A 20,902-nucleotide genomic window follows, 5' to 3' on the forward strand; every position below is an offset into this window, starting at 1 on the left:
AGTAGATCATGATACCTTTTGGGAAGGCACAAGTCTCTAATAAATGACACAAGAGTTGATTTACTACTCAGTCTGAACCTCCTGAGCTAAAATCCCCAAATTTGCAGATCAGTAACAATAGATACAATATTAATACCTTTGGCAGAGGCACCAGTCTTCAAAAAATGGTACATGAGTCAATCCTCTAATTAATTAGAACATTGTTAGCTAGACTCCTGAATCTCAAGGTTAGCAAACAATGTTGATACCCTTGTCAGAGGCACCATACTTAAACATATGGTACGTTAGTTAATGCTCTAATTAATTAGACCCTACCTAACTACACCAATAAATCTCAAGGTCTTTGAGAGGCAATAGTCTTACAAAAAAACAACCAATCAAGAGTTGCTACTCATATCAGATTTATCCTCCTGAAGTAAGACCTTCAAATCGCAAGGTTAGCAGCAATGGAATCAATCGTGACACCTTTTGATGAGGCATTTGTCTCTAATAAACTACATACAAGTTCTAATTTATCAATTAGAACCTAATTTGCTACAGCTATCAAATCTCAATATTGGAAGCAATGGAATAACATATGATACCCTTTGTGGAGGCACCAATCTCTAACAAACAGTACACAAGTTCATGCTCTAATTAATTAGAACCTCCTTAACTAGACCCCCAAAACTCAAGGATAGCAACGATGAAGTAGATATTGATAGCCTCTGAGAGGCAACCTTCTCCACCAAAAATAGTATGCCAGTTGCTGCTCCTATCAGGTACAACATTCTGAGCTTGGACTCTCAAATTAAAACGTAAGCATAAATGGAAGGACTCATGTCATGCTCCAAAAAATGGTACACAAGTAAGTGTTCTAGTCATTTACCAGCTCTTTAGCTAGAAACCCTTAATCTTAACATCAGCAACAACTGAATGAAACTTGATGCCCTTTGAAAGGCAACAGTATTCTCAAAAATGGTATATTAGTTGCTGCTCCTATGAGACACACATCTTGAGATTGCTTCTTAATGTCTGAAGCAATGGAATGACTCATGATACCCTTTGTGAAGGCATCAGTCTTTAACAGAGGGTACACAAGTTAATTCTCTAATTAAAACCCACTAGCTAGTTGTCTAAATCTCAAGGATAGCAACAATGGAGTGGATTTTGATACCCTTTGAGAGGAAAAAGTTTCCACAAAAATGTTACAAAGGTTGCTGCTCCTATCAGATACAATGTCCTAAACTAGGACCCTGAAATCTAAATGTCATCAGCAATGGAACACAAGTTAATGCTCTAATTAATTAAAACCCACTAGCTAGTTGTCTAAATCTCAAGGATAGCAACAATGGAGTGGATTTTGATACCCTTTGAGAGGAAAAAGTATCCACTAAATGTTACAAAGGTTGCTGCTCCTATCAGATACAATGTCCTAAACTAGGAACCTGAAATCTAAATGTCAGCAGCAATGTGGAGGTACCAATCTCTAACAAACAGTACACAAGTTCATGCTCTAATTAATTAGAACCTCCTTAACTAGACCCCCAAAACTCAAGGATAGCAACGATGAAGTAGATATTGATAGCCTCTGAGAGGCAACCTTCTCCACCAAAAATAGTATGCCAGTTGCTGCTCCTATCAGGTACAACATTCTGAGCTTGGACTCTCAAATTAAAACGTAAGCATAAATGGAAGGACTCATGTCATGCTCCAAAAAATGGTACACAAGTAAGTGTTCTAGTCATTTACCAGCTCTTTAGCTAGAAACCCTTAATCTTAACATCAGCAACAACTGAATAAAACTTGATGCCCTTTGAAAGGCAACAGTATTCTCAAAAATGGTACAGTAGTTGCTGCTCCTATGAGACACACATCTTGAGATTGCTTCTTAATGTCAGAAGCAATGGAATGACTCATGATACCCTTTGTGGAGGCATCAGTCTTTAACATAGGGTACACAAGTTGATGCTCTAATTAATTAAAACCCACTGGCTAGTTGTCTAAATCTCAAGGATAGCAACAATGGAGTGGATTTTGATACCCTTTGAGAGGAAAAAGTATCCACAAAAACGTTACAAAGGTTGCTGCTCCTATCAGATACAATGTCCTAAACTAGGACTCTGAAATCTAAATGTCAGCAGCAATGGAACACAAGTTAATGCTCTAATTAATTAAAACCCACTAGCTAGTTGTCTAAATCTCAAGGATAGCAACAATGGAGTGGATTTTGATACCCTTTGAGAGGAAAAAGTATCCACAAAAATGTTACAAAGGTTGCTGCTCCTATCAGATACAATGTCCTAAACTAGGACCCTGAAATCTAAATGTCAGCAGCAATGGAATGACTGATGATACCCTTTGTGGAGGCACCAATCTCTAACAAACAGTACACAAGTTCATCCTCTAACTAATTAGAACCTCCTTAACTAGACCCCCAAAACTCAAGGATAGCAACCATGAAGTAGATATTGATAGCATCTGAGAGGCAACCTTCTCCACCAAAAATAGTATGCCAGTTGCTGCTCCTATCAGGTACAACATTCTGAGCTTGGACTCTCAAATTAAAACGTAGGAATAAATGGAAGGACTCATGTCATGCTCCAAAAAATGGTACACAAGTAAGTGTTCTAGTCATTTACCAGCTCTTTAGCTAGAAACCCTTAATCTTAACATCAGCAACAACTGAATGAAACTTGATGCCCTTTGAAAGGCAACAGTATTCTCAAAAATGGTACAGTAGTTTCTGCTCCTATGAGACACACATCTTGAGATTGCTTCTTAATGTCAGAAGCAATGGAATGACTCATGATACCCTTTGTGGAGGCATCAGTCTTTAACATAGGGTACACAAGTTAATTCTCTAATTAAAACCCACTAGCTAGTTGTCTAAATCTCAAGGATAGCAACAATGGAGTGGATTTTGATACCGTTTGAGAGGAAAAAGTATCCACAAAAATGTTACAAAGGTTGCTGCTCCTATCAGATACAATGTCCTAAACTAGGACCCTGAAATCTAAATGTCAGCAGCAATGGAACACAAGTTAATGCTCTACTTAATTAAAACCCACTAGCTAGTTGTCTAAATCTCAAGGATAGCAACAATGGAGTGGATTTTGATACCCTTTGAGAGGAAAAAGTTTCCACAAAAATGTTACAAAGGTTGCTGCTCCTATCAGATACAATGTCCTAAACTAGGACCCTGAAATCTAAATGTCAGCAGCAATGGAACACAAGTTAATGCTCTACTTAATTAAAACCCACTAGCTAGTTGTCTAAATCTCAAGGATAGCAACAATGGAGTGGATTTTGATACCCTTTGAGAGGAAGAAGTTTCCACAAAAATGTTACAAAGGTTGCTGCTCCTATCAGAGACAATGTCCTAAACTAGGACCCTGAAATCTAAATGTCAGCAGCAATGGAATGACTGATGATACCCTTCATGGAGGCATCAGTTTCCAAAAACTGGTTCAGATGTTGCTGCTCTAATCATTCAAAACCTATTTAGCTAGAATGCCTAAATCTCAAGGCCAGCAGCAATTGAGTTGATCGGCATACCCTTTGCAGAGGCACTCGTCTCTAATACATGGCACACGATATGCTGCTTTACTCAGACTAAACCTCCTGAGCTAGAATCCCCAAATTGGAAGATCAGTAATAATAGAAACAATGTTGATAAAGACTTTTGCCTCTGCCAAGGTTAACAAGTGGTACATGACTTAATGATCTAATCAACTATACCCTCCTTAGCTAGCCCCCGAAATATAAAGGATAGCAACAATTGATTGGATAAATGGTACCTAATTTGCTGATCTACTCATTTAGAACATATTTAGCTAGACTTTCTATCTCTCAAGGTCAGAAACAATAGAGTAGATCATGATACCTTTTGGGAAGGCACAGGTCTCTAATAAATGACACAAGAGTTGATTTACTACTCAGTCTGAACCTTCTGAGCTAAAATCCCCAAATTTGCAGATCAGTAACAATAGATACAATATTAATACCTTTGGCAGAGGCACCAGTCTTCAAAAAATGGTACATGAGTCAATCCTCTAATTAATTAGAACATTGTTAGCTAGACTCCTGAATCTCAAGGTTAGCAAACAATGTTGATACCCTTGTCAGAGGCACCATACTTAAACATATGGTACTTTAGTTAATGCTCTAATTAAATAGACCCTACTTAGCTACACCAATAAATCTCAAGGTCTTAAAGCGGCAATAGTCTTACAAAAAAAAACAATCAAGAGTTGCTACTCATATCAGATTTATCCTCCTGAAGTAAGACCTTCAAATCGCAAGGTTAGCAGCAATGGAATCAATCATGACACCTTTTGATGAGGCATTTGTCTCTAATAAACTACATACAAGTTCTAATTTATCAATTAGAACCTAATTTGCTACAGCTATCAAATCTCAATGTTGGAAGCAATGGAATAACTTATGATACCCTTTGTGGAGCCACCAATCTCTAACAAACAGTACACAAGTTCATCCTCTAACTAATTAGAACCTCCTTAACTAGACCCCCAAAACTCAAGGATAGCAACGATGGAGTAGATATTGATAGCCTCTGAGAGGCAACCTTCTCCACCAAAAATAGTATGCCAGTTGCTGCTCCTATCAGGTACAACATTCTGAGCTTGGACTCTCAAATGAAAAGGTAAGCATAAATGGAAGGACTCGAGTGATGCTCCAAAAAATGGTACACAAGTAAGTGTTCTAGTCATTTACCAGCTCTTTAGCTAGAAACCCTTAATCTTAACATCAGCAACAACTGAATGAAACTTGATGCCCTTTGAAAGGCAACGGTATTCTCAAAAATGGTACAGTAGTTGCTGCTCCTATGAGACACACATCTTGAGATTGCTTCTTAATGTCAGAAGCAATGGAATGACTCATGATACCCTTTGTGGAGGCATCAGTCTTTAACATAGGGTACACAAGTTAATGTTCTAATTAAAACCCACTAGCTAGTTGTCTAAATCTCAAGGATAGCAACAATGGAGTGGATTTTGATACCCTTTGAGAGGAAAAAGTATCCACAAAAATGTTACAAAGGTTGCTGCTCCTATCAGATACAATGTCCTAAACTAGGACCCTGAAATCTAAATGTCAGCAGCAATGGAACACAAGTTAATGCTCTACTTAATTAAAACCCACTAGCTAGTTGTCTAAATCTCAAGGATAGCAACAATGGAGTGGATTTTGATACCCTTTGAGAGGAAAAAGTATCCACAAAAATGTTACAAAGGTTGCTGCTCCTATCAGATAAAATGTCCTAAACTAGGACCCTGAAATCTAAATGTCAGCAGCAATGGAATGACTGATGATACCCTTTGTGGAGGCACCAATCTCTAACAAACAGTACACAAGTTCATCCTCTAACTAATTAGAACCTCCTTAACTAGACCCCCAAAACTCAAGGATAGCAACGATGGAGTAGATATTGATAGCCTCTGAGAGGCAACCTTCTCCACCAAAAATAGTATGCCAGTTGCTGCTCCTATCAGGTACAACATTCTGAGCTTGGACTCTCAAATTAAAACGTAGGAATAAATGGAAGGACTCATGTCATGCTCCAAAAAATGGTACACAAGTAAGTGTTCTAGTCATTTACCAGCTCTTTAGCTAGAAACCCTTAATCTTAACATCAGCAACAACTGAATGAAACTTGATGCCTTTTGAAAGGCAACAGTATTCTCAAAAATGGTACAGTAGTTGCTGCTCCTATGAGACACACATCTTGAGATTGCTTCTTAATGTCAGAAGCAATGGAATGACTCATGATACCCTTTGTGGAGGCATCAGTCTTTAACATAGGGTACACAAGTTAATGCTCTAATTAAAACCCACTAGCTAGTTGTCTAAATCTCAAGGATAGCAACAATGGAGTGGATTTTGATACCCTTTGAGAGGAAAAAGTATCCACAAAAATGTTACAAAGGTTGCTGCTCCTATCAGATACAATGTCCTAAACTAGGACCCTGAAATCTAAATGTCAGCAGCAATGGAACACAAGTTAATGCTCTAATTAATTAAAACCCACTAGCTAGTTGTCTAAATCTCAAGGATAGCAACAATGGAGTGGATTTTGATACCCTTTGAGAGGAAAAAGTATCCACAAAAATGTTACAAAGGTTGCTGCTCCTATCAGATACAATGTCCTAAACTAGGACCCTGAAATCTAAATGTCAGCAGCAATGGAACACAAGTTAATGCTCTACTTAATTAAAACCCACTAGCTAGTTGTCTAAATCTCAAGGATAGCAACAATGGAGTGGATTTTGATACCCTTTGAGAGGAAAAAGTATCCACAAAAATGTTACAAAGGTTGCTGCTCCTATCAGATACAATGTCCTAAACTAGGACCCTGAAATCTAAATGTCAGCAGCAATGGAACACAAGTTAATGCTCTACTTAATTAAAACCCACTAGCTAGTTGTCTAAATCTCAAGGATAGCAACAATGGAGTGGATTTTGATACCCTTTGAGAGGAAAAAGTTTCCACAAAAATGTTACAAAGGTTGCTGCTCCTATCAGAGACAATGTCCTAAACTAGGACCCTGAAATCTAAATGTCAGCAGCAATGGAATGACTGATGATACCCTTCATGGAGGCATCAGTTTCCAAAAACTGGTTCAGATGTTGCTGCTCTAATCATTCAAAACCTATTTAGCTAGAATGCCTAAATCTCAAGGCCAGCAGCAATTGAGTTGATCGGCATACCCTTTGCAGAGGCACTCGTCTCTAATACATGGCACACGATATGCTGCTTTACTCAGACTAAACCTCCTGAGCTAGAATCCCCAAATTGGAAGATCAGTAATAATAGAAACAATGTTGATAAAGACTTTTGCCTCTGCCAAGGTTAACAAGTGGTACATGACTTAATGATCTAATCAACTATACCCTCCTTAGCTAGCCCCCGAAATATAAAGGATAGCAACAATTGATTGGATAAATGGTACCTAATTTGCTGATCTACTCATTTAGAACATATTTAGCTAGACTTTCTATCTCTCAAGGTCAGAAACAATAGAGTAGATCATGATACCTTTTGGGAAGGCACAAGTCTCTAATAAATGACACAAGAGTTGATTTACTACTCAGTCTGAACCTCCTGAGCTAAAATCCCCAAATTTGCAGATCAGTAACAATAGATACAATATTAATACCTTTGGCAGAGGCACCAGTCTTCAAAAAATGGTACATGAGTCAATCCTCTAATTAATTAGAACATTGTTAGCTAGACTCCTGAATCTCAAGGTTAGCAAACAATGTTGATACCCTTGTCAGAGGCACCATACTTAAACATATGGTACGTTAGTTAATGCTCTAATTAATTAGACCCTACCTAACTACACCAATAAATCTCAAGGTCTTTGAGAGGCAATAGTCTTACAAAAAAACAACCAATCAAGAGTTGCTACTCATATCAGATTTATCCTCCTGAAGTAAGACCTTCAAATCGCAAGGTTAGCAGCAATGGAATCAATCGTGACACCTTTTGATGAGGCATTTGTCTCTAATAAACTACATACAAGTTCTAATTTATCAATTAGAACCTAATTTGCTACAGCTATCAAATCTCAATATTGGAAGCAATGGAATAACTTATGATACCCTTTGTGGAGGCACCAATCTCTAACAAACAGTACACAAGTTCATGCTCTAATTAATTAGAACCTCCTTAACTAGACCCCCAAAACTCAAGGATAGCAACGATGAAGTAGATATTGATAGCCTCTGAGAGGCAACCTTCTCCACCAAAAATAGTATGCCAGTTGCTGCTCCTATCAGGTACAACATTCTGAGCTTGGACTCTCAAATTAAAACGTAAGCATAAATGGAAGGACTCATGTCATGCTCCAAAAAATGGTACACAAGTAAGTGTTCTAGTCATTTACCAGCTCTTTAGCTAGAAACCCTTAATCTTAACATCAGCAACAACTGAATGAAACTTGATGCCCTTTGAAAGGCAACAGTATTCTCAAAAATGGTATATTAGTTGCTGCTCCTATGAGACACACATCTTGAGATTGCTTCTTAATGTCTGAAGCAATGGAATGACTCATGATACCCTTTGTGAAGGCATCAGTCTTTAACAGAGGGTACACAAGTTAATTCTCTAATTAAAACCCACTAGCTAGTTGTCTAAATCTCAAGGATAGCAACAATGGAGTGGATTTTGATACCCTTTGAGAGGAAAAAGTTTCCACAAAAATGTTACAAAGGTTGCTGCTCCTATCAGATACAATGTCCTAAACTAGGACCCTGAAATCTAAATGTCAGCAGCAATGGAACACAAGTTAATGCTCTAATTAATTAAAACCCACTAGCTAGTTGTCTAAATCTCAAGGATAGCAACAATGGAGTGGATTTTGATACCCTTTGAGAGGAAAAAGTATCCACTAAAATGTTACAAAGGTTGCTGCTCCTATCAGATACAATGTCCTAAACTAGGAACCTGAAATCTAAATGTCAGCAGCAATGTGGAGGTACCAATCTCTAACAAACAGTACACAAGTTCATGCTCTAATTAATTAGAACCTCCTTAACTAGACCCCCAAAACTCAAGGATAGCAACGATGAAGTAGATATTGATAGCCTCTGAGAGGCAACCTTCTCCACCAAAAATAGTATGCCAGTTGCTGCTCCTATCAGGTACAACATTCTGAGCTTGGACTCTCAAATTAAAACGTAAGCATAAATGGAAGGACTCATGTCATGCTCCAAAAAATGGTACACAAGTAAGTGTTCTAGTCATTTACCAGCTCTTTAGCTAGAAACCCTTAATCTTAACATCAGCAACAACTGAATGAAACTTGATGCCCTTTGAAAGGCAACAGTATTCTCAAAAATGGTACAGTAGTTGCTGCTCCTATGAGACACACATCTTGAGATTGCTTCTTAATGTCAGAAGCAATGGAATGACTCATGATACCCTTTGTGGAGGCATCAGTCTTTAACATAGGGTACACAAGTTAATGCTCTAATTAATTAAAACCCACTGGCTAGTTGTCTAAATCTCAAGGATAGCAACAATGGAGTGGATTTTGATACCCTTTGAGAGGAAAAAGTATCCACAAAAACGTTACAAAGGTTGCTGCTCCTATCAGATACAATGTCCTAAACTAGGACTCTGAAATCTAAATGTCAGCAGCAATGGAACACAAGTTAATGCTCTAATTAATTAAAACCCACTAGCTAGTTGTCTAAATCTCAAGGATAGCAACAATGGAGTGGATTTTGATACCCTTTGAGAGGAAAAAGTATCCACAAAAATGTTACAAAGGTTGCTGCTCCTATCAGATACAATGTCCTAAACTAGGACCCTGAAATCTAAATGTCAGCAGCAATGGAACACAAGTTAATGCTCTACTTAATTAAAACCCACTAGCTAGTTGTCTAAATCTCAAGGATAGCAACAATGGAGTGGATTTTGATACCCTTTGAGAGGAAAAAGTATCCACAAAAATGTTACAAAGGTTGCTGCTCCTATCAGATACAATGTCCTAAACTAGGACCCTGAAATCTAAATGTCAGCAGCAATGGAACACAAGTTAATGCTCTAATTAATTAAAACCCACTAGCTAGTTGTCTAAATCTCAAGGATAGCAACAATGGAGTGGATTTTGATACCCTTTGAGAGGAAAAAGTATCCACAAAAATGTTACAAAGGTTGCTGCTCCTATCAGATGCAATGTCCTAAACTAGGACCCTGAAATCTAAATGTCAGCAGCAATGGAACACAAGTTAATGCTCTACTTAATTAAAACCCACTAGCTAGTTGTCTAAATCTCAAGGATAGCAACAATGGAGTGGATTTTGATACCCTTTGAGAGGAAAAAGTATCCACAAAAATGTTACAAAGGTTGCTGCTCCTATCAGATACAATGTCCTAAACTAGGACCCTGAAATCTAAATGTCAGCAGCAATGGAACACAAGTTAATGCTCTACTTAATTAAAACCCACTAGCTAGTTGTCTAAATCTCAAGGATAGCAACAATGGAGTGGATTTTGATACCCTTTGAGAGGAAAAAGTTTCCACAAAAATGTTACAAAGGTTGCTGCTCCTATCAGAGACAATGTCCTAAACTAGGACCCTGAAATCTAAATGTCAGCAGCAATGGAATGACTGATGATACCCTTCATGGAGGCATCAGTTTCCAAAAACTGGTTCAGATGTTGCTGCTCTAATCATTCAAAACCTATTTAGCTAGAATGCCTAAATCTCAAGGCCAGCAGCAATTGAGTTGATCGGCATACCCTTTGCAGAGGCACTCGTCTCTAATACATGGCACACGATATGCTGCTTTACTCAGACTAAACCTCCTGAGCTAGAATCCCCAAATTGGAAGATCAGTAATAATAGAAACAATGTTGATAAAGACTTTTGCCTCTGCCAAGGTTAACAAGTGGTACATGACTTAATGATCTAATCAACTATACCCTCCTTAGCTAGCCCCCGAAATATAAAGGATAGCAACAATTGATTGGATAAATGGTACCTAATTTGCTGATCTACTCATTTAGAACATATTTAGCTAGACTTTCTATCTCTCAAGGTCAGAAACAATAGAGTAGATCATGATACCTTTTGGGAAGGCACAAGTCTCTAATAAATGACACAAGAGTTGATTTACTACTCAGTCTGAACCTCCTGAGCTAAAATCCCCAAATTTGCAGATCAGTAACAATAGATACAATATTAATACCTTTGGCAGAGGCACCAGTCTTCAAAAAATGGTACATGAGTCAATCCTCTAATTAATTAGAACATTGTTAGCTAGACTCCTGAATCTCAAGGTTAGCAAACAATGTTGATACCCTTGTCAGAGGCACCATACTTAAACATATGGTACGTTAGTTAATGCTCTAATTAATTAGACCCTACCTAACTACACCAATAAATCTCAAGGTCTTTGAGAGGCAATAGTCTTACAAAAAAACAACCAATCAAGAGTTGCTACTCATATCAGATTTATCCTCCTGAAGTAAGACCTTCAAATCGCAAGGTTAGCAGCAATGGAATCAATCGTGACACCTTTTGATGAGGCATTTGTCTCTAATAAACTACATACAAGTTCTAATTTATCAATTAGAACCTAATTTGCTACAGCTATCAAATCTCAATATTGGAAGCAGTGGAATAACTTATGATACCCTTTGTGGAGGCACCAATCTCTAACAAACAGTACACAAGTTCATGCTCTAATTAATTAGAACCTCCTTAACTAGACCCCCAAAACTCAAGGATAGCAACGATGGAGTAGATATTGATAGCCTCTGAGAGGCAACCTTCTCCACCAAAAATAGTATGCCAGTTGCTGCTCCTATCAGGTACAACATTCTGAGCTTGGACTCTCAAATTAAAACGTAAGCATAAATGGAAGGACTCATGTCATGCTCCAAAAAATGGTACACAAGTAAGAGTTCTAGTCATTTACCAGCTCTTTAGCTAGAAACCCATAATCTTAACATCAGCAACAACTGAATGAAACTTGATGCCCTTTGAAAGGCAACAGTATTCTCAAAAATGGTACAGTAGTTGCTGCTCCTATGAGACACACATCTTGAGATTGCTTCTTAATGTCAGAAGCAATGGAATGACTCATGATACCCTTTGTGGAGGCATCAGTCTTTAACATAGGGTACACAAGTTAATGCTCTAATTAATTAAAACCCACTGGCTAGTTGTCTAAATCTCAAGGATAGCAACAATGGAGTGGATTTTGATACCCTTTGAGAGGAAAAAGTATCGACAAAAATGTTACAAAGGTTGTTGCTCCTATCAGATAGAATGTCCTAAACTAGGACCCTGAAATCTAAATGTCAGCAGCAATGCAACACAAGTTAATGCTCTACTTAATTAAAACCCACTAGCTAGTTGTCTAAATCTCAAGGATAGCAACAATGGAGTGGATTTTGATACCCATTGAGAGGAAAAAGTATCCACAAAAATGTTACAAAGGTTGCTGCTCCTATCAGATACAATGTCCTAAACTAGGACCCTGAAATCTAAATGTCAGCAGCAATTGAATGACTGATGATACCCTTTGTGGAGGTACAAATCTCTTACAAACAGTACACAAGTTCATCCTCTAACTAATTAGAACCTCCTTAACTAGACCCCCAAAACTCAAGGATAGCAACGATGAAGTAGATATTGATAGCCTCTGAGAGGCAACCTTCTCCACCAAAAACAGTATGCCAGTTGCTGCTCCTATCAGGTACAACATTCTGAGCTTGGACTCTCAAATTAAAACGTAAGCATAAATGGAAGGACTCATGTCATGCTCCAAAAAATGGTACACAAGTAAGTGTTCTAGTCATTTACCAGCTCTTTAGCTAGAAACTCTTAATCTTAACATCAGCAACAACTGAATGAAACTTGATGCCCTTTGAAAGGCAACAGTATTCTCAAAAATGGTACAGTAGTTGCTGCTCCTATGAGACACACATCTTGAGATTGCTTCTTAATGTCAGGAGCAATGGAATGGCTCATGATACCCTTTGTGGAGGCATCAGTCTTTAACATAGGGTACACAAGTTAATGCTCTAATTAATTAAAAAACACACTGGCTAGTTGTCTAAATCTCAAGGATAGCAACAATGGAGTGGATTTTGATACCCTTTGAGAGGAAAAAGTATCCACTAAAATGTTACAAAGGTTGCTGCTCCTATCAGATACAATGTCCTAAACTAGGAACCTGAAATCTAAATGTCAGCAGCAATGGAATGACTGATGATACCCTTTGTGGAGGTACCAATCTCTAACAAACAGTACACAAGTTCATGCTCTAATTAATTAGAACCTCCTTAACTAGACCCCCAAAACTCAAGGATAGCAACGATGAAGTAGATATTGATAGCCTCTGAGAGGCAACCTTCTCCACCAAAAATAGTATGCCAGTTGCTGCTCCTATCAGGTACAACATTCTGAGCTTGGACTCTCAAATTAAAACGTAAGCATAAATGGAAGGACTCATGTCATGCTCCAAAAAATGGTACACAAGTAAGTGTTCTAGTCATTTACCAGCTCTTTAGCTAGAAACCCTTAATCTTAACATCAGCAACAACTGAATGAAACTTGATGCCCTTTGAAAGGCAACAGTATTCTCAAAAATGGTACAGTAGTTGCTGCTCCTATGAGACACACATCTTGAGATTGCTTCTTAATGTCAGAAGCAATGGAATGACTCATGATACCCTTTGTGGAGGCATCAGTCTTTAACATAGGGTACACAAGTTAATGCTCTAATTAATTAAAACCCACTGGCTAGTTGTCTAAATCTCAAGGATGGCAACAATGGAGTGGATTTTGATACCCTTTGAGAGGAAAAAGTATCCACAAAAACGTTACAAAGGTTGCTGCTCCTATCAGATACAATGTCCTAAACTAGGACTCTGAAATCTAAATGTCAGCAGCAATGGAACACAAGTTAATGCTCTAATTAATTAAAACCCACTAGCTAGTTGTCTAAATCTCAAGGATAGCAACAATGGAGTGGATTTTGATACCCTTTGAGAGGAAAAAGTATCCACAAAAATGTTACAAAGGTTGCTACTCCTATCAGATACAATGTCCTAAACTAGGACCCTGAAATCTAAATGTCAGCAGCAATGGAACACAAGTTAATGCTCTAATTAATTAAAACCCACTAGCTAGTTGTCTAAATCTCAAGGATAGCAACAATGGAGTGGATTTTGATACCCTTTGAGAGGAAAAAGTATCCACAAAAATGTTACAAAGGTTGCTGCTCCTATCAGAGACAATGTCCTAAACTAGGACCCTGAAATCTAAATGTCAGCAGCAATGGAATGACTGATGATACCCTTCATGGAGGCATCAGTTTCCAAAAACTGGTTCAGATGTTGCTGCTCTAATCATTCAAAACCTATTTAGCTAGAATGCCTAAATCTCAAGGCCAGCAGCAATTGAGTTGATCGGCATACCCTTTGCAGAGGCACTCGTCTCTAATACATGGCACACGATATGCTGCTTTACTCAGACTAAACCTCCTGAGCTAGAATCCCCAAATTGGAAGATCAGTAATAATAGAAACAATGTTGATAAAGACTTTTGCCTCTGCCAAGGTTAACAAGTGGTACATGACTTAATGATCTAATCAACTATACCCTCCTTAGCTAGCCCCCGAAATATAAAGGATAGCAACAATTGATTGGATAAATGGTACCTAATTTGCTGATCTACTCATTTAGAACATATTTAGCTAGACTTTCTATCTCTCAAGGTCAGAAACAATAGAGTAGATCATGATACCTTTTGGGAAGGCACAGGTCTCTAATAAATGACACAAGAGTTGATTTACTACTCAGTCTGAACCTTCTGAGCTAAAATCCCCAAATTTGCAGATCAGTAACAATAGATACAATATTAATACCTTTGGCAGAGGCACCAGTCTTCAAAAAATGGTACATGAGTCAATCCTCTAATTAATTAGAACATTGTTAGCTAGACTCCTGAATCTCAAGGTTAGCAAACAATGTTGATACCCTTGTCAGAGGCACCATACTTAAACATATGGTACGTTAGTTAATGCTCTAATTAATTAGACCCTACCTAACTACACCAATAAATCTCAAGGTCTTTGAGAGGCAATAGTCTTACAAAAAAACAACCAATCAAGAGTTGCTACTCATATCAGATTTATCCTCCTGAAGTAAGACCTTCAAATCGCAAGGTTAGCAGCAATGGAATCAATCGTGACACCTTTTGATGAGGCATTTGTCTCTAATAAACTACATACAAGTTCTAATTTATCAATTAGAACCTAATTTGCTACAGCTATCAAATCTCAATATTGGAAGCAATGGAATAACTTATGATACCCTTTGTGGAGGCACCAATCTCTAACAAACAGTACACAAGTTCATGCTCTAATTAATTAGAACCTCCTTAACTAGACCCCCAAAACTCAAGGATAGCAACGATGGAGTAGATATTGATAGCCTCTGAGAGGCAACCTTCTCCACCAAAAATAGTATGCCAGTTGCTGCTCCTATCAGGTACAACATTCTGAGCTTGGACTCTCAAATTAAAACGTAAGCATAAATGGAAGGACTCATGTCATGCTCCAAAAAATGGTACACAAGTAAGTGTTCTAGTCATTTACCAGCTCTTTAGCTAGAAACCCTTAATCTTAACATCAGCAACAACTGAATGAAACTTGATGCCCTTTGAAAGGCAACAGTATTCTCAAAAATGGTACAGTAGTTGCTACTCCTATGAGACACACATCTTGAGATTGCTTCTTAATGTCAGAAGCAATGGAATGACTCATGATACCCTTTGTGGAGGCATCAGTCTTTAACATAGGGTACACAAGTTAATGCTCTAATTAATTAAAACCCACTGGCTAGTTGTCTAAATCTCAAGGATAGCAACAATGGAGTGGATTTTGATACCCTTTGAGAGGAAAAAGTATCGACAAAAATGTTACAAAGGTTGCTGCTCCTATCAGATACAATGTCCTAAACTAGGACTCTGAAATCTAAATGTCAGCAGCAATGGAACACAAGTTAATGCTCTAATTAATTAAAACCCACTAGCTAGTTGTCTAAATCTCAAGGATAGCAACAATGGAGTGGATTTTGATACCCTTTGAGAGGAAAAAGTATCCACAAAAATGTTACAAAGGTTGCTACTCCTATCAGATACAATGTCCTAAACTAGGACCCTGAAATCTAAATGTCAGCAGCAATGGAACACAAGTTAATGCTCTACTTAATTAAAACCCACTAGCTAGTTGTCTAAATCTCAAGGATAGCAACAATGGAGTGGATTTTGATACCCTTTGAGAGGAAAAAGTATCCACAAAAATGTTACAAAGGTTGCTGCTCCTATCAGATACAATGTCCTAAACTAGAACCCTGAAATCTAAATGTCAGCAGCAATGGAATGACTGATGATACCCTTTGTGGAGGCACCAATCTCTAACAAACAGTACACAAGTTCATCCTCTAACTAATTAGAACCTCCTTAACTAGACCCCCAAAACTCAAGAATAGCAACCATGAAGTAGATATTGATAGCATCTGAGAGGCAACCTTCTCCACCAAAAATAGTATGCCAGTTGCTGCTCCTATCAGGTACAACATTCTGAGCTTGGACTCTCAAATTAAAACGTAGGAATAAATGGAAGGACTCATGTCATGCTCCAAAAAATGGTACACAAGTAAGTGTTCTAGTCATTTACCAGCTCTTTAGCTAGAAACCCTTAATCTTAACATCAGCAACAACTGAATGAAACTTGATGCCCTTTGAAAGGCAACAGTATTCTCAAAAATGGTACAGTAGTTGCTGCTCCTATGAGACACACATCTTGAGATTGCTTCTTAATGTCAGGAGCAATGGAATGGCTCATGATACCCTTTGTGGAGGCATCAGTCTTTAACATAGGGTACACAAGTTAATGCTCTAATTAATTAAAAAACACACTGGCTAGTTGTCTAAATCTCAAGGATAGCAACAATGGAGTGGATTTTGATACCCTTTGAGAGGAAAAAGTATCCACAAAAATGTTACAAAGGTTGCTGCTCCTATCAGATACAATGTCCTAAACTAGGACCCTGAAATCTAAATGTCAGCAGCAATGGAACACAAGTTAATGCTCTAAATAATTAAAACCCACTAGCTAGTTGTCTAAATCTCAAGGATAGCAACAATGGAGTGGATTTTGATACCCTTTGAGAGGAAAAAGTATCCACTAAAATGTTACAAAGGTTGCTGCTCCTATCAGATACAATGTCCTAAACTAGGAACCTGAAATCTAAATGTCAGCAGCAATGGAATGACTGATGATACCCTTTGTGGAGGTACCAATCTCTAACAAACAGTACACAAGTTCATCCTCTAACTAATTAGAACCTCCTTAACTAGACCCCCAAAATTCAAGGATAGCAACGATAAAGTAGATATTGATAGCCTCTGAGAGGCAACCTTCTCCACCAAAAATAGTATGCCAGTTGCTGCTCCTATCAGGTACAACATTCTGAGCTTGGACTCTCAAATTAAAACGTAAGCATAAATGGAAGGACTCATGTCATGCTCCAAAAAATGGTACACAAGTAAGTGTTCTAGTCATTTACCAGCTCTTTAGCTAGAAACCCTTAATCTTAACGTCAGCAACAACTGAATGAAACTTGATGCCCTTTGAAAGGCAACAGTATTCTCAAAAATGGTACAGTAGTTGCTGCTCCTATGAGACACACATCTTGAGATTGCTTCTTAAAGTCTGAAGCAATGGAATGACTCATGATACCCTTTGTGAAGGCATCAGTCTTTAACAGAGGGTACACAAGTTAATTCTCTAATTAAAACCCACTAGTTAGTTGTCTAAATCTCAAGGATAGCAACAATGGAGTGGATTTTGATACCCTTTGAGAGGAAAAAGTTTCCACAACAATGTTACAAAGGTTGCTGCTCCTATCAGATACAATGTCCTAAACTAGGACCCTGAAATCTAAATGTCAGCAGCAATGGAACACAAGTTAATGCTCTAATTAATTAAAACCCACTAGCTAGTTGTCTAAATCTCAAGGATAGCAACAATGGAGTGGATTTTGATACCCTTTGAGAGGAAAAAGTATCCACAAAAATGTTACAAAGGTTGCTGCTCCTATCAGAGACAATGTCCTAAACTAGGACCCTGAAATCTAAATGTCAGCAGCAATGGAATGACTGATGATACCCTTCATGGAGGCATCAGTTTCCAAAAACTGGTTCAGATGTTGCTGCTCTAATCATTCAAAACCTATTTAGCTAGAATGCCTAAATCTCAAGGCCAGCAGCAATTGAGTTGATCGGCATACCCTTTGCAGAGGCACTCGTCTCTAATACATGGCACACGATATGCTGCTTTACTCAGACTAAACCTCCTGAGCTAGAATCCCCAAATTGGAAGATCAGTAATAATAGAAACAATGTTGATAAAGACTTTTGCCTCTGCCAAGGTTAACAAGTGGTACATGACTTAATGATCTAATCAACTATACCCTCCTTAGCTAGCCCCCGAAATATAAAGGATAGCAACAATTGATTGGATAAATGGTACCTAATTTGCTGATCTACTCATTTAGAACATATTTAGCTAGACTTTCTATCTCTCAAGGTCAGAAACAATAGAGTAGATCATGATACCTTTTGGGAAGGCACAGGTCTCTAATAAATGACACAAGAGTTGATTTACTACTCAGTCTGAACCTTCTGAGCTAAAATCCCCAAATTTGCAGATCAGTAACAATAGATACAATATTAATACCTTTGGCAGAGGCACCAGTCTTCAAAAAATGGTACATGAGTCAATCCTCTAATTAATTAGAACATTGTTAGCTAGACTCCTGAATCTCAAGGTTAGCAAACAATGTTGATACCCTTGTCAGAGGCACCATACTTAAACATATGGTACGTTAGTTAATGCTCTAATTAATTAGACCCTACCTAACTACACCAATAAATCTCAAGGTCTTTGAGAGGCAATAGTCTTACAAAAAAACAACCAATCAAGAGTTGCTACTCATATCAGATTTATCCTCCTGAAGTAAGACCTTCAAATCGCAAGGTTAGCAGCAATGGAATCAATCGTGACACCTTTTGATGAGGCATTTGTCTCTAATAAACTACATACAAGTTCTAATTTATCAATTAGAACCTAATTTGCTACAGCTATCAAATCTCAATATTGGAAGCAATGGAATAACTTATGATACCCTTTGTGGAGGCACCAATCTCTAACAAACAGTACACAAGTTCATGCTCTAATTAATTAGAACCTCCTTAACTAGACCCCCAAAACTCAAGGATAGCAACGATGGAGTAGATATTGATAGCCTCTGAGAGGCAACCTTCTCCACCAAAAATAGTATGCCAGTTGCTGCTCCTATCAGGTACAACATTCTGAGCTTGGACTCTCAAATTAAAACGTAAGCATAAATGGAAGGACTCATGTCATGCTCCAAAAAATGGTACACAAGTAAGTGTTCTAGTCATTTACCAGCTCTTTAGCTAGAAACCCTTAATCTTAACATCAGCAACAACTGAATGAAACTTGATGCCCTTTGAAAGGCAACAGTATTCTCAAAAATGGTACAGTAGTTGCTACTCCTATGAGACACACATCTTGAGATTGCTTCTTAATGTCAGAAGCAATGGAATGACTCATGATACCCTTTGTGGAGGCATCAGTCTTTAACATAGGGTACACAAGTTAATGCTCTAATTAATTAAAACCCACTGGCTAGTTGTCTAAATCTCAAGGATAGCAACAATGGAGTGGATTTTGATACCCTTTGAGAGGAAAAAGTATCGACAAAAATGTTACAAAGGTTGTTGCTCCTATCAGATACAATGTCCTAAACTAGGACCCTGAAATCTAAATGTCAGCAGCAATGGAACACAAGTTAATGCTCTACTTAATTAAAACCCACTAGCTAGTTGTCTAAATCTCAAGGATAGCAACAATGGAGTGGATTTTGATACCCTTTGAGAGGAAAAAGTATCCACAAAAATGTTACAAAGGTTGCTGCTCCTATCAGATACAATGTCCTAAACTAGGACCCTGAAATCTAAATGTCAGCAGCAATGGAATGACTGATGATACCCTTTGTGGAGGCACCAATCTCAAACAAACAGTACACAAGTTCATCCTCTAACTAATTAGAACCTCCTTAACTAGACCCCCAAAACTCAAGGATAGCAACGATGTAGTAGATATTGATAGCCTCTGAGAGGCAACCTTCTCCACCAAAAACAGTATGCCAGTTGCTGCTCCTATCAGGTACAACATTCTGAGCTTGGACTCTCAAATTAAAACGTAAACATAAATGGAAGGACTCATGTCATGCTCCAAAAAATGGTACACAAGTAAGTGTTCTAGTCATTTACCAGCTCTTTAGCTAGAAACCCTTAATCTTAACATCAGCAACAACTGAATGAAACTTGATGCCCTTTGAAAGGCAACAGTATTCTCAAAAATGGTACAGTAGTTGCTGCTCCTATGAGACACACATCTTGAGATTGCTTCTTAATGTCAGGAGCAATGGAATGGCTCATGATACCCTTTGTGGAGGCATCAGTCTTTAACATAGGGTACACAAGTTAATGCTCTAATTAATTAAAAAACACACTGGCTAGTTGTCTAAATCTCAAGGATAGCAACAATGGAGTGGATTTTGATACCCTTTGAGAGGAAAAAGTATCCACAAAAATGTTACAAAGGTTGCTGCTCCTATCAGATACAATGTCCTAAACTAGGACCCTGAAATCTAAATGTCAGCAGCAATGGAACACAAGTTAATGCTCTAAATATTTAAAACCCACTAGCTAGTTGTCTAAATCTCAAGGATAGCAACAATGGAGTGGATTTTGATACCCTTTGAGAGGAAAAAGTATCCACTAAAATGTTACAAAAGTTGCTGCTCCTATCAGATACAATGTCCTAAACTAGGAACCTGAAATCTAAATGTCAGCAGCAATGGAATGACTGATGATACCCTTTGTGGAGGTACCAATCTCTAACAAACAGTACACAAGTTAATCCTCTAACTAATTAGAACCTCCTTAACTAGACCCCCAAAACTCAAGGATAGCAACGATAAAGTAGATATTGATAGCCTCTGAGAGGCAACCTTCTCCACCAAAAATAGTATGCCAGTTGCTGCTCCTATCAGGTACAACATTCTGAGCTTGGACTCTCAAATTAAAACGTAAGCATAAATGGAAGGACTCATGTCATGCTCCAAAAAATGGTACACAAGTAAGTGTTCTAGTCATTTACCAGCTCTTTAGCTAGAAACCCTTAATCTTAACGTCAGCAACAACTGAATGAAACTTGATGCTCTTTGAAAGGCAACAGTATTCTCAAAAATGGTATATTAGTTGCTGCTCCTATG

The sequence above is a fragment of the Spea bombifrons genome, chromosome 3 (genome assembly GCF_027358695.1).
Source record: "Spea bombifrons isolate aSpeBom1 chromosome 3, aSpeBom1.2.pri, whole genome shotgun sequence".
NCBI classification, from domain to species: Eukaryota; Metazoa; Chordata; class Amphibia; order Anura; family Pelobatidae; genus Spea; species Spea bombifrons.